A 15,415-nucleotide genomic window follows, 5' to 3' on the forward strand; every position below is an offset into this window, starting at 1 on the left:
GCTGGTCGGCAATAGGTTAAAGTATAACTAAAGTGAAACTTTTTTTTCATTTTGAACAGTTTGGAGTGGGATTAGAACACCTGTCAGGTTCTTATTGCTGTCTGTGCACCTGTTAGGCCGCGTACACACGAGCGGACTGTATGGCCTACTTAGTCCGTCATACAATCCGACGGACAGTCCGTCATACTTTCGAATGAACGGACTTGACCACACACGGATGCACAAACAGTCCGTCGAAAGCTTGAGCGATGACGTGTACAGCACGTACGACGGGACTAGAAATAGGAAGTCCAATACACAGCAATGCACCCTTCCGCCGTGTAAATCCTTTCTGAGCATGCGCCATTCTTAGTCCGTCCAACTAGCCTACTGATGAGCGGATTGTCCGCTGAAACCAAAGTATGACGGACAGAATTACGGAAAATCCGAAATACTTAGTACGCCAGACTGCACGCTGAAAAAGTCAGCTGAAGCCCACACACGAGCGGACTGTCCGCTGAAATGTGTTTCGGCGGACTAAGTAGGCCATACAGTCCGCCCGTGTGTACGCGGCCTAAGGGGGATTCATGTGCTCTATTTGTTCTGCTTACCCTTATTGCCGAGAATGAAAGTAAAAGAAAATCCCAAATTTTGGGTTGTCACCAGAGCAGTAATGGGGGGAAATCTTTCAATGGAAACAATAGTTATGGTGACAACCAGTGATTTCCCTCACTATGGAGGGATTTCCTTTCACTTTCTGTTTTGGCTATGGGACAGGAAGCAAAGGGACATTTCTCCAATGGAACATTACTCTATCCAAAATTAAAGCAAAATGTTTTTTTTTGTTCCACTTCAAAGTGGAACATTAACCTAGAAAAAAAAAAAAAAACATTCTGCAAACAGACATGATTATTAATGCACATGACGTGCTATGTAGGGCTGCAACTAACGATTATTTTCATAATCGATTAGTTTTTTCGATCTATCAGATTAAATCATAATATATTTTCCTCCTTGGAACACCAATGGTGGGGTGCTATTCCTCCCGGGAACACCAATGATGGGGTGCTATTCCTCCCGGGAACACCAATGATGGGGCGCTATTCCTCCCGGGAACACCAATTATGGGCTGCTATTCCTCCTGGGAACACCAATGATGGGGCACTATTCCTCCCAGGAACACCAATGATGGGGTGCTATTCCTTCTGGGAACACCAATGACGGGACGCTATTCCTCCCGGGAACACCAAAGATGAGGCGCTATATCTCCTTGGGGACACCAATGATGGGGCACTATTCCTCCCAGGGGCACCAATGACGGGGAGCTATTCCTCCCAGGAATGCCAAATATGCTACAGAAATCTCCCTTTACCAAGTCTGGCTGCCGCCATTTTAACTGTGGGCAGATGAGGCTGCTGCCTGTTCCACTTCTTGGATTTACAGAGACACACAGCGGTGCACCTCCAGCTCTGCGGCTCTCATTGGCCCTCTTATGACTCACCCCCTCCCTACCTGGCAAACTCTCAATAGAGTGAAAGAGAGCTGTGCATGATGTCATACGCCTAGGCTTTACTGCAGAAGGACTATATTAGGGTAAGTTTTTACCTTTAAGATCCCATTCTATTTATTAATGTTTGCTAATTCATTGTATTCATTTGTTGATTACATAATCATCAATATTGTAATATGTTGTGAATGTCCTCTAAGGCCTTATGCATGCTGTAAGCTTTTCCTTTTTTGGCCTACATGCATATTTTCCATAACTAATCTCCCCAGCATGCTATCCTGGGCCCATACACACCTAGCCTAGTAACTTAACAATGTTTTCTGTCAGCTACATTTTGGGGCTTACCCTAAACAACCCCTAAAATGTGTACAAATGTTATTGTCCTCAAGTTCAGGCAGGGTGCAAGAGACCATTTTTTGGGGCCCAAACACATTTGGAACCCTCCCTGCCCCCCAAAATGCTAAGTCAACAGACACAAATACTCTATCTGCTGACTTTGCAAAACCCATACACACTATCCCTCTTTTATGTTCATATTTCTGTATAAATTCACCAAACCATGTAGTGCAAGGGTCTGCCTGATTACCTACAAATTGTAACACAGAAAGTTTGTGTCTCCTATTATATTGATAGGTATTTTCAGAATGTCAAAATGTGCTGCAATTTGGACAGTCTGTATCCAGATTTTTAGATTATGACACTTCTTACCTGTCCACTGGGCTGCTAATAGTGTAAGTAAGGAGGGGCTGGCTAAAGTATCACAGATTATTTATGCAAACGGCTCTCATGGAAGTGGAGAGGGTTACCTGTCCAAAACATCTATCCATTACCCCCCCCCACCCCCACCCTACAATTTTGCTAATGGGCCAACAGAGGAGGAGATGAATCAAATAAGTTGACCCTACACTTTTGTTCTTAAATACTTTTTACATTTTACTATTTTTACTTTTTATCCTTATGTTGGATAAGCATGTTTGTATCAAATCTGCTTGCAATGTTATGTCCAGAAGTAGTAATTTCTTTTTTCTTTTCTTAATCCACAGTTTCCTGCCAACCCAGAACATTGCAGCACAGTTCCACCATCAGTGGGATTTTACCAACTATGTTGGTGCTATTGATGGCAAGCATGTCCGGATTGTCCCACCACCCAACTCTGCCTCATATTATTTTAATTATAAGGGCTTTTGCAGCATAGTCATGCTAGCTGTAGTGTCTGCCAACTAATAGTTTTTGTATCTGGATGTTGGGAGTGATTATACAGACATAGGTCTACAAGGGGCTCCAGAATGGCACCTTAAACTTGTCACCTGCTGAGGAGAATGTTGAGGGCCGCCATTTTGTTGTTGTTGCAGATGAGGCCTTTGCTTTGGGGGAACATCGGATGAAGCCATTTCCTATGAGCAACCTCACCCCAGAGCAGAGAATATTCAATTACAGGCTCTCTTGTGACAGAAGAGTGGTCGATAACACCTTTGACATACTATTGAGTAGTTTCAGGCTGTTTTTTTACTCCAATCAACCTAGCACTCTACAAGATCAACCATGTGCTCCTATGCTGTTGTATTCTACATATTTTTTAAGGTGGAATGCTACCAGCTACCTTGTCAAGTGATATGGACCCTACAGTGGTTGGCCCAGCTGAAGAGGCTGCAGCTAGGCCGTCTGTGGGCATGCTGACGCCTATTGAAAATGGCCGTGCTGGATTGCCCTCACAAATTGCCAGAGATTTACGGCAGAAATTCCTTGATTATTTTGTCGGTAGAGGGTCAGTGGCTTGGCAGAAAATTGTAGCTGATTATGCCTAATATTATTTTGAGATTATAACCTTGTATTTCATTTGAACTATTGTTGTCTGTGTTTCTTATCTGTCTAATATGTTCACAAATGGGCTTTACTTTGACCACTTGCTCCAATAGTGCAAATGTACCTTATTTGCTACATGAGGTGACAATATCTTCTTCAGCTAACTATTATGGTGTGCTGTGGGGCTACACACACACAATGTTTTTGTTCTTAATGGATCCAATGAATGAAGTTCAAAAACATTATGCCTTTTCAACTCTTATAATTTTTTGAGGACTAAAAATTGCAGGAGTTGGCCACATTTAAGAGCACATTGTCATTGTAACTACAACAACTTACAAATACACTGGTATTGAGCATTGAAATAATAAGCGACACATTGTTTAGTAAAAAACCTTTTACTCAAAGCACATTCACATGTGCATTTTAAGGTCTTAAAACAAACCAACATCTTGGTATATAACATGTATGTTTTGCATTATTTCTCCTATTTTGGGGTTAAACTGGCATGTTTAAGTTCTATATTGGTAAAGTGAAGGCCAAATGAGACAGTAATATCCCAAGACTTTGTGGATGTTGCCTTCCTCATATGGGGTGATCTCACCCCTCTAAAAGCCAAAATTTGAAGCCACGTACACGTAGAGGCATAACAATTAAAATTCCCTTATGATCCCATGCTGCAGATTTGTGTAGTTACATACATCTTTTTTTCTAAACCCACAAAACACACAGTGTGTCAACATGTGCCATCTCCCATCACGGGGTATCAACTGACATGTTTCGGGGTTGAAACCCCTTCCTCTGAACTTCTTTAGTTATGAGGAAGGGGTGGCCCCCCAAAACATGTCCATTGATAGCACATGTTGACACGCTGTGTGTTTTGAGGCTTTTTGCAATCTAGATGTATGGAAATACACGCAATTTAAGCATGGGGTCATGAGGGAAATAAGAATATTAAGGCACAATTTGGGGGCACCTTCAAATTTTGGGTTTTATATTCTTAAAAACACAGAAACATCAGAATTCACATTAGTTAGGGCAATATTTCCCAATGCTCCTCCTCAAGATGCAAACCCAGGTCATGTTTTCTATACTTGTAGAATTTGGCACAGGTGATGTTGTCATGTTCACTGTTAGTAATTCGCACAGTCATTTTTAGACTGAGAAAAATATAGAAAACATGACCTGGTGGTGCACCTAGAAGAGTGGAGTGGAGAAACACTGAGTTCTGTTCCTAAACCTTCACATTTCAAAGTCGGAAAAACACGATAAATATTAAAGGGGCAAACAGGAGCCAACAAGTGGGACAAAAAACTTCAGAAATTTGGCAAGCATGTCCACAAAATCTCTGATTCTTCACTGTAAAGTAGTGGCAGCCTCCTTGATTTGCTCCAGATCCTTCAAGCAATGCAATGTATCTCCACTCATTCTGCCAATAGTGCATCGTGGAAGATCATGACCTAGTAAGGAGAGTAAAAAGTATTAAGTGAATGATGGTCAAGTGGCTGAGGCTCTACATAGTGAGTTATGGTCAAGTTACTAGTCAAATTCAGCAAATACTTACCTAGCCAGTCTATTGTTGCTTGCAACCTGCTTGCCCTTCAGACACCTACACTACTAGGAACGTACACACTGCAACTACTTTGTAATCTTGGCCCTGGTGCCTGGGTCTCCAAAACTCGCAAGCTCACTAGCAACACTGCCAGCTCCTTCCATCTCTTCCTTCTCCATGCTAATATTAATGCACTACCTACTTTGCTAATGTGTGGAGTGGGTGTTTTGTTTGGACATCTAAACACTTGACGTATACACATTTGAAGCCAAATTCCAAGAATACTTACTTGTACAAACAAGAGGCTACCGAATACTTTCTCCCTCTTCTGGGTCCAGGAATCAGATGCCATGCCTCCAAACAAACATCCTGGGTGAGCTCACCAGACTCTTTTTCCTCTAAAAATAAACAATACACCATTCATTAAATCACACCAAGTCCCATCTGTTTCTAGCATCCATTTTTCTACATTAGTTGACCAACCTTGCACTTGGTCTCATGTCAATGTTTGCTCTTGACTAGTGGACTCCACCATGCTGCACGCTGGTTGTTTTTCTGTAAAAAAAAGAAAAGGGATGGTGGGGTAAAGAAGTGCTCAGACGGAGCTCCCGGCCTAACCCGACCTTCTGCGGCCCTAATGCAACGTTCTAGATCGTTGGGCACGGCAGGAGCACCCCAAATCGCTATAAGACTCGCTCAACCTCCAGAGGGACCAGAACCCAGATCTCCCAGCCCAGTATCCAGAGCTTCTTTGGAGGCCCGGAGTGGCGACTCGCGGGAGACATAGCAGCTGCACCGCACGAGACCCGTATGACACAGTCCCCAGAATCTACTCGGCACACTGCATCGGCTCCTCTGGGGGAACCGGACAGCTTCACAGGGACCCCAGCGGCATTTCATTCAGACATGCCGGACCCCACACAGACCCAGCTGGATGCTGACCTCCGAACCATGCTCCAGGCGCTTCCTACGAGAGCCGACATAGAGGCCTTGCCGACCAGAGCCGACATAGAAGCGCTCATCCAGAGGATAGAGGAAGCGCACAGCAGAGACATCCAGGAGGTGAGGACGGAGCTCCGCACAGTCACGGACCGAGTGGCCTCCGGGGAAACCCGTACGTCAGCACTGGAGACCAGGCTACAGGCCCTGGAACAGGCATGGGATTCGTATGAGCTGGTTGGCCAGGAGATGCAGTTACACTTAGAAGAAATGGAAGATCGCAGCCGCCGCAACAACCTGCGGCTGCGGGGGATCCCTGAGGCCACAGGACCGGAGGACCTAGCAGCGACGGTAACGGCAATATTTCAGAATCTCCTGGACCCCCCACCGCCATCCCTTGAAATCGACCGGTTGCACCGTACCCTGGGACCCAGATCGACAGACCCCTCTAGACCCCGGGACGTAATATGCCGCCTGCACCGCTTCACACAGAAGGAGGCCATTATACGCAAGGCATGGGACTCTGGAGAGATTGAGTTTGACGGGGCTTGCGTACAGATTCTTCCGGATCTGTCCAGAGCAACGCTGCAAAGAAGAGCAATGCTGAAGCCGGCATTGGAGGCGGCAAGGAGACACGGCTTTACCTACAGCTGGGGATACCCCCTGGCAGTCACCTTCCGTAAAGCGCAAACCTCCTTTACTCTACGATCACCTGCAGATCTGCCGGAATTTTTCACTTGCATAGGAGCAGCTCCGGTGCAGGTCCCTAACTGGCTGTTGAGACTCCCCAGAGGTCTTGGATGGTATAGCCCAGCTGTGGGCAGACCCCCTCAGCCCCCACGCACGCAGAGGTCCAGGGGTCGATCCCACACCAACGCCAATATGGAGTCACGTGAGTCCTAAAAGTCACTAACGTTTTACTTGGCCACACTGTTCATAGCATATAGACAGACTACATTCCCTATTACTGTCCTAGGTGTTATGCTCCTCTTCTCACCAGACGTCCTGCGGACGACTCAGACCTTCATTGATCGGCTTTTCCCCTCGGTGTGTTTTGCGGGGGGTGCCGGAGCCGCCGCAGCAACACGGCACTCGGTGCTTCTTCCCCTGTGCCCCCGTCTCCCCAGCTGGCCACATTATGGCATTCTCTCTGGCCGGTGCCTTCCCCCCTTCCTGAACTGATACAGCACTGAGATCCCGGGACGCGGGAGACACCGCTGAGAGCCACGGTCATTTTCTATTCTACCTCGGATCCAGGACCCCCGGTGCCCCCTGGGCGGACCCCGACTGACACGCCTGGGAGCTGTGACTTCGGGGGTGACTCTCCTTCCTGAGAAAATGGCACAACTGAGGGACCGGACCCCACTCTCCATTTTGCAACACAATACCCTCACCGCTGGCAATGAAGGTAACCCCACTGCTAGCCAAACTCGGGAGGCACCGCGCACCACCTGCAGTTCCTGACAACCAGAGACACCAGGACACTCGACCTGTATGCCTTCTGCCCCATCGGACACATTAGCCCACGACTTGGAAGGGCTTAAACCACAAGGACTGCCACAGACCTCCTGGTGGAGAGGACCCACACACTGGCACGTATATCGGTCACGTGAGTGCTAACAGAGGGTGGGGATTACACTTTTGGTAAGAGCACATTCAGGGACAGGACCCTAAACCCACGATACGGCAGACCCCAACGGGACACAGAGGAGGTGGGTACCGTTGGAGCGGTGAATTTACACCTGGAGGGGCGGCACCCCCAGGGTGCTCCTGGGGGGGGCGAGCTGGGTGGTTGAAGTGATTGACACTGCTCTTATGACGTTGCCTGGTAATGCCGGGAGGGACAATACCGCGGGTCACCCTTTCCCGACCCCGCCTCGCCCTGGAGAGGCATACGGATGCGCTGGGTTGGGTGTACACTGACGGGGCTGGGGGATGGCACGGGGGGGCAGTCTACACGGGGACACACCACTTACGATGACTCATCTTATGCATTCTGCTATAATTGCTATAATTGTTATGTTGCCTATGTTCATGTTTAACCCTATAGGATACTTAGCAGCTCAAAAACAAACAAAAAAAGTGATAAAATGCATGCTATGGTACTGTACATCTTGAACTACACATGCCTGTCTATCATATCCCACTGACCGCACAGTGATGGCCCACACCTATTGAATTTAGGAAGGGTCTGCGCGGTCGGGAAGGGACCGGGAGACTCCCAAAGGCCCTTTCCAAACACACCCCCACTTAGGATGGCGCTCGTTACCCAGTCTCCCTGGGGAGCGTCATAGCATAAACCTTGCTAACACTTTAGACTATCAGCCTAACTGGTCGACGACTGTTGCGGGCACTCAGCCTGCGAGGGTGCGCCCACGCCATCTTAGAACCGATACCATCTAGAGGATTCTTATCCTCACTACTCCATCCTTTGCCCCCTCCTTACGTCTCGTATTGACCTTTCCTGCCCCTTTCCCTCCCCCGCCTTCCCTTCCCCCCTGCCCACCCGTCACCTAGCTTCCCCACTCCCCCCTAAACCATGGAAGATATTTACATTGTTACGTTAAATGCGAAGGGACTGAACGTCCCGGAAAAAAGGAGAATGCTGCTTAACGACATGAGGCGCTTAAGGGCAGACATTGTCCTTTTGCAAGAGACGCACTCCCGTGACAACACCCTACCGATCCGCAAAAACAAATACTACCCGACAGTATATCACTCGACATATACGGAAGCCAAATCCCGAGGGGTGTCCATTTTGATATCAGCAAAAATTCCCTGGACCCTGACAGCCATACTAACAGACCCGATGGGTAGATTTCTATTCCTCAAGGGCCTGATTGGAGACATGGAGGTGACCATTGCGAACCTCTATGCGCCAAACACCCAGCAGGACACTTTCATTAAAAAGCATCTTTCTGCTCTACAGAGATTTGCTGTGGGACAACTTATTGTGGGCGGAGATCTCAAGAATCCAGAAGGAAGACACATCCACACGCCGCTCCTCCACTTCCGGGCAAGCGCGTAAAACCATTTACCAAGCCCTTCACGCAGCGCAGCTGATAGACACCTGGGGCCTCTTCCCCCCCGGAGAACGGGACTATACGTTCTATTCACGTCCTCACAACGTATACTCCCGAATTGACTACATCCTACTACCACATAACCAACTCCAGGTGGTGAAAAACACCTCTATAGGGTCCATCACATGGTCAGACCATGCCCCAGCCATCCTGCGCTACACCCTGACAGACTACCAAAGAAGTCAAAGGAAGTCATGGCGGCTCAATGAAAGCCTCCTGAAGGACCCCGACACCCTCGCAGATGTGACGAGAGAACTCTCTAACTACTTCAAACTAACAGTGGACCTGACAGCGAAGAGGGCCTAGTCTGGGAGGCCCATAAAGTGGTAATACGCGGGGTACTTACTAAACACGGTGCAAGAATCAAAAAACAGAGGACAGCCCAACTGACCTCACTACTTAACAAACTCCAAACCCTAGAATCCAGACACAAACAAACCCCGACAGACCAACTGGGAAGACGCATTACGCACGCAAGTCACTGACTTGCTTAACTTTAAAGCAAAGACGGCCCTACAAATCTCACGCAAAAAGATATACGAATCGGGAAATAAATGCGGCAGACTACTTGCTCAATCCCTAAGTGACCAGAGAACAGCCTCTTACATACCGTTCATACAATCCTCGACAGGACAAAAGGTAGCCCTGCCCCAGCAAATAACTCAGGAATTTAAATCTTACTATGAATCACTCTACAATTTGAACAGCTCACCTCCACCACTTGAACACATAATTGACTACATTGTCACTTACCACATGCCCACCCTCCCCACCGAATCACGTGCACTATTAGAGGCCCCTATTACAGTAATCGAAATACAAGGGGCAATTAAGAACACCAAAATCGGTAAAGCCCCCGGGCCTGATGGACTTACACTCCAATACTATAAGATACTGTTCCCGGCGTTGAGCGATCATCTGGTTAAGATGCTCAATGGCCTCACTAAGGCGGAAACTTACACGCCACCACACTACAAGCCCATATATCAGTTATACCGAAAGAGGGTAAGGACCCATCCAACTGCGGAAGCTACAGACCCATATCTCTTCTCAATACAGACCTTAAATTGTTCACCAAAATAATAGCTACCAGACTACAGATCCATTTGCCCCAACTGATCCATCTGGACCAAGTAGGTTTTGTACCCACAAGAGAGGCAAGGGACAACACCACAAAGGTCCTGAACCTGCTCTATTCAGTCACCCGTGCCAAAACACCCATCGTTCTCTTAAGCACAGATGCTGAGAAAGCGTTTGACCATGTGAGTTGGGCGTTTATGTTTGCCACGTTGCAACATATAGGCCTGGGTGACAATATGCTAAATTGGATATCCGCAACGTACAAGACTCCGTCGGCTAGAGTCAGGGCCAATGGTGTACTCTCAGACCCATTTCCGATCACCAACGGGACAAGGCAGGGCTGCCCGTTGTCTCCTCTCCTGTTCGCCATATCCCTCGAACCGTTCCTTTGCCATATACGATTACACCCCAACATCTGGAGTGTGCAGGTCAGCCAAGCCCAACACAAGGTCTCAGCTTATGCGGATGACCTTATGTTCACACTCACCACCCCCATGATCTCCCTTCCCAACCTCCTGCGGGAATTTACCACATATGGAGCTATCTCCAACTTAAAAATCAATTTCGCCAAATCGGAAGCCATGGGAATGGAGATTCCACCGACCCAACTTGCCCACCTACAATCTAGCTTCAAACTGAAATGGACGACAACCGCTCTGAAGTATTTGGGTACAAACATACCCTGCAAGTTCACGCGGCTATATAAACTTAATTTCCCGCCCCTCCTGAACACAGTTAGGACACTAATGACCAAATGGAGCACGGGCCTACCCTTGTGGATAGGCCGCTGCAATATATTAAAAATGATGATCCTCCCGAAATTCCTGTACCTCATGCAGGCACTACCCATTCACATACCGACGTCCTACTTTAAGCGGGTACAAACTGCGTTCACGGAATTAGTCTGGGCTAAGAAAAGGCCACGACTCTCACACAAACTTTTAGTCCTTCCCAAACAACATGGCGGACTTGCGCTGCCAGACATCCACACATATTACCGAGCAACACACCTAGGAAGAGACTGGGCCCGGCATAATGAGTCCAAGCTTTGGACACAATGTCCTTACCAGCAGAAGAAAAATGACACCCACTGATTGGCAACACATCGCGAATTTGTGCCCGCCTTATAGCAGAGAACTCCGTATCATCTCCTAACTCGCCCCTTTTCCCCATTTTGGGGAACCCCAGTTTTTTGCCGGGAATTCACAACCCAGTATTCCGGACACTGGCAGACGTGGGCCTATTTCAATCCTCCCACTTCAGTACTAGGGGTAGATGGTACACAATATCAGAGCTCTCAGAACCCACGGGCCAGTTCGGACTGGACTTCCTGAGGGCCCGCTAACTAGGCCACTTCCTCCACTCACTGACTCCCCCTCCTACAGAGGATTCCCCCCTCACATTATTGGAGGAATTATGCAATGCCACAGGCATCGTAACACACACACTCTCACAAGCCTACAATTTACTGAACGTGCCAAAAGCTGACTTTATACCCCCAGGCTTACTTAAGTGGGAGTTGGAACTAAACTGCCACTTCAATACTGCCAAAAGACAACGAATACTCAAATTTACACATAAATCCTCTATATGTGCCAAAATTCAAGAGACCAACTACAAAATCCTGTCGAGATGGTACAGAACCCCAGAATTGCTCCATAAATTCTTCCCGGCGGCATTGGACAGGTGCTGGCGATGCCGGGTAGATAAGGGTGCACTGTTACACATTTTCTGGTCATGTCCCGAATTGCATAATTTCTGGAAGGTAGTGTGGGAGGTCACCCAGAAGTTTACAGACCGTACGATACCGGAAGACCCCGCGTTTTTCTTACTACAGGCATCTGACGCCCCAGAAAAAACATACAAAAAATCATTGATTAGACATTTGCTGGACGCTGCCAAAGCCTGTATACCGCTACAGTGGAAGTCCACACGCCCCCCGACGATAGCCTCATGGGTAGCTAGAGTAGAAGAAATAAGGCCGATGGAGGACCTAGTCCTCACCGCGCAACATAGACAGGAAGTGTTTTCTGGAACCTGGCAGCTGTGGATTACCTTTATCTACTCGGCCGAAGGCCAGGTGCTGAAGGGAACCACATCAGACACAGGGGGTCATACTCCCCCTTCATATGTTGCCCCTTCAACCTTAACCCCAACCTAAGTAACACCAACATAACTACCCCTATCTAAAAAATTCCCTGCAGCTATCTCCTTTATAATCACCCCAGTGACGTAACCACATCTCTCAATTACCCACCCTCCCTCCAAACAGCCTCCAGCCATCCCCCACCCCTCCCTCTTACTGCGCTTATCTCTTGCCTTCTCTTGCCTTCTCTTAGGCACCCTCTATAACTGCCCTCCCATAAGGGGAACTATTTATCCCCTTCCACTAAAAAGAAAAATGAAGGAGCCGAACTCACGACCCCGACAATTCACACCGAATTAACCCTACACACAATTACCCCTGTAAGGGAAAGAAGGCCCTGAGATGGCTCGGAACACTCAGCAACGCATGGGTTATCAGAACCAACCTACATTAGAAAAGATCACCAGGGAGTTAACGATAACCCGAACCTGCCATACTATGGTTTTACTCTCCTTTGTCACATATTACGGTTATATTCAGTTACATAATAACTTGACCAGTTGGTCACTGCATTTTCTGAATAAGATGTTTATTTTCTGTCTCATGTAATGTTCTGTAATCTGTCAACCCGATTGGGTCCTGTTCCTGTTATAAATAAAAAATTTAAAAAAAAGAAAGAAAAGGGATGGTGATGTCATTTTACAGGGGGCAAACACTGGACAAGTGCCAACATTTAAAAAGTCCAGCAGTTGCCCCTCACCCCTCTTGTCTCCTATGGGATAGGGGATATATGATTATCATCCTAACAGGCGTGACTCTGTGTGACTGTGATTCCGGGGAATCTCCTCTACCTATGTCTACTCTGGCAAGGCTGCATTAATGGGCACTGATGAGGCAGGCAGCAAACAGAAAGTGTTCTTTACCCCTTAAGTTTTGCCCTAAGCCCACGGCCTTTGGCCCACCTAAAAACAACCCTGTCGGTGGTTAATGAGTGTGTTTGAGGGTTGTCACTTACAGTTTTGGGGGGAAGATGGCCTTGTTGCCTCCCCTGTTGGGGTCCGAGCGAGGGTAGCCTCCCTTCGTCCCTTGTGGTGGCTTGGCTGGAGCCTCCCTTTTTGGTGTCTCCCTGTTGAAAGAAGATAAAAAAAAATAGTTCCAAAAATAAAGAAATGTTCAAAAACCTGACCAAATAAGAATGTTAATATCTGCTTTATATTTACCTTCAACTTTAGAATACCAAGTCATACAAAGATTTAAGAAAACCTTATATATAATTCTCTAGAGCTACTTAGAGAAAGAACCTATACAGACAGCTAATTTACACATATACATATTGGTTAGCTCCAAATATTGCTTATCTTTTTTTATGATCTGATGTATGTACTCCATCTGGTCTTGTTCACGGTGTTTGAGATCAGACCATTGTTTTGTCCTTTGATCGTTCCTACGAAAAATCACTGTGTAAAACAGCGATGACCTTCTCCAAAATGATGTCCTTTCGGCTGTTGGGCCTTTCGTAATTGCGCAGCTTGGAGACGTAATTGTGCTTCTCTAGGATGCGCAACATCTCCACCATCTCACCCTTGCTCATGGGGGTTGCTTTGTGCCTCCTATGAGTTCCACCACCACGGGGCTGCCTGTAATCCACCGAATCCACCATATTGTCCCTCCCGAATGTTCCTCTGTGTGTGTCACTTGCAGAAGACAGATGAGGCCTACATTGGTACCAGCTTATGAGTTAAGCCAGACATTATGGTTTGTCTTGTGTTCTGTCTTGCACGCATCTTATCATTTATCATGATGGATAAATTTACTGTGCCTGATTTTTTACCCCAATTCATTGACCTGTCCTGGGAGCTGCCCTGTCTCTGGAAGGTCAAGCGTAGAGACTACTCCAATAAAATATTGAGGAAGGCAGCTTTGGAGAAAGTTGGTGAAGTCACTGTACCCCAGGGCAGACATCAACTATGTAAAAAAAAAAAAAAAAATCAAACCTGAGGAGTACTTTTAAAAGGGAGCTCAACAAGGTCACAGACTCAAAGAGATCTGGAGCAGCAGCATATAACATATATGTCCCCAGGCTGTGGTATTACCACAGACTGCGGTTTTTGACTGACCAAACAGAACCCTGGCCATCGCTATCTACACTCCCCTCAACATCTGCTGAGGCCACAGCTCCTGAGGTCCACCCAGATCCTGCTGCACAGGAAGAAAATGTGGAGGAGCTCAGCTTGACTCAGATATAGCATTGTTGAACATATTTATATCCAAAAATACAATGATGATAACTAGACATTATTGTTCAAATATTTCTGCCTTAACAAAGTCGTTTCCATATCAATAAACAGTAGTGACCAAAAATGATTTGAACAAGAATTAAAAATACTGGGGTCAGAATAATAGTCATTTCTATTTGTCCTCATTCATTTTGCTACAGTGAGGAGCTCAAAATTGTATGTGATTTATGACCAAACCTTAAAAAAGGTTCTAATTATGTCCCATTTTCATACACAGGAAAGTGTCAGTCTGGAGGAGCCAGCGGTCAGCAGCCAGACGGAGTCCCAGATCCCTCCCCTATGCCCTCTTGCTAAAAGGGCCAGGAAGAGTAGGAATCTGGAGGCCACAGCTGCCTTCCTCAGCCAGGCCACTACTGCCACCCGAACAGACCCAGATGAGGGTGAGGGATTTGTTGTGGTGACGGCCAATAAATTAAGGGAGATGGACAGTGAGCAAAGGAACAGGTGTGAGGAACTGATCCTGCAGCTTCTCAACAAGGGGGTGAGGGGCCATATTTCAGAAAACACACCTGTGTGATTTTGTGGCCCCACATCCACCACCTCCACAACCACCCCACCCACCACAGCAGAATGGCAATACCAGCTGCAAGACCCCCAACAAGCTCGCTGGAATGGGGATTTTCACCCCTTCACCACTTACTAATTTCCTTTTCTTTTTTTTTTGGAATAATGATTTTATTTGTTATATTTTCTATATTTTTGTATGCATAGAATGCACTTTTTGCTTCTTTGTATTTGGATGGCAAATAGCATCTCTAATTTAATTTTCTTTATTTTGTGTTTTACTTGACAAATGACAGTTTGGGAGTATCTTTGATCTTAAAAACTACAGATAATGGTGTTGTGGTAACTTGCCCAAAAAATTAAACAACAAGCATAATAATAATATTCTTGATACCACTAGAAAACAAATGCTTTTGAAAATGCATTTGCCATAACTCCATCAGTATCACCGGTGAAGCAGCTTCATTATTATCCCATAATGAATGTGAGCTGCATTTCGACATTTCATAATTTGTCGTGTCACGAATGTTAATTCTCCTCTACAAATGCTAGTTTACAAGACCGACTGGTTCTGCCTCATTGCTT

The sequence above is a fragment of the Lithobates pipiens genome, unplaced genomic scaffold, assembly GCF_037356315.1.
Source record: "Lithobates pipiens isolate NorthernLeopardFrog02 unplaced genomic scaffold, aLitPip1_a1.2 Scaffold_10, whole genome shotgun sequence".
In the NCBI taxonomy this organism is placed as follows: domain Eukaryota; kingdom Metazoa; phylum Chordata; class Amphibia; order Anura; family Ranidae; genus Lithobates; species Lithobates pipiens.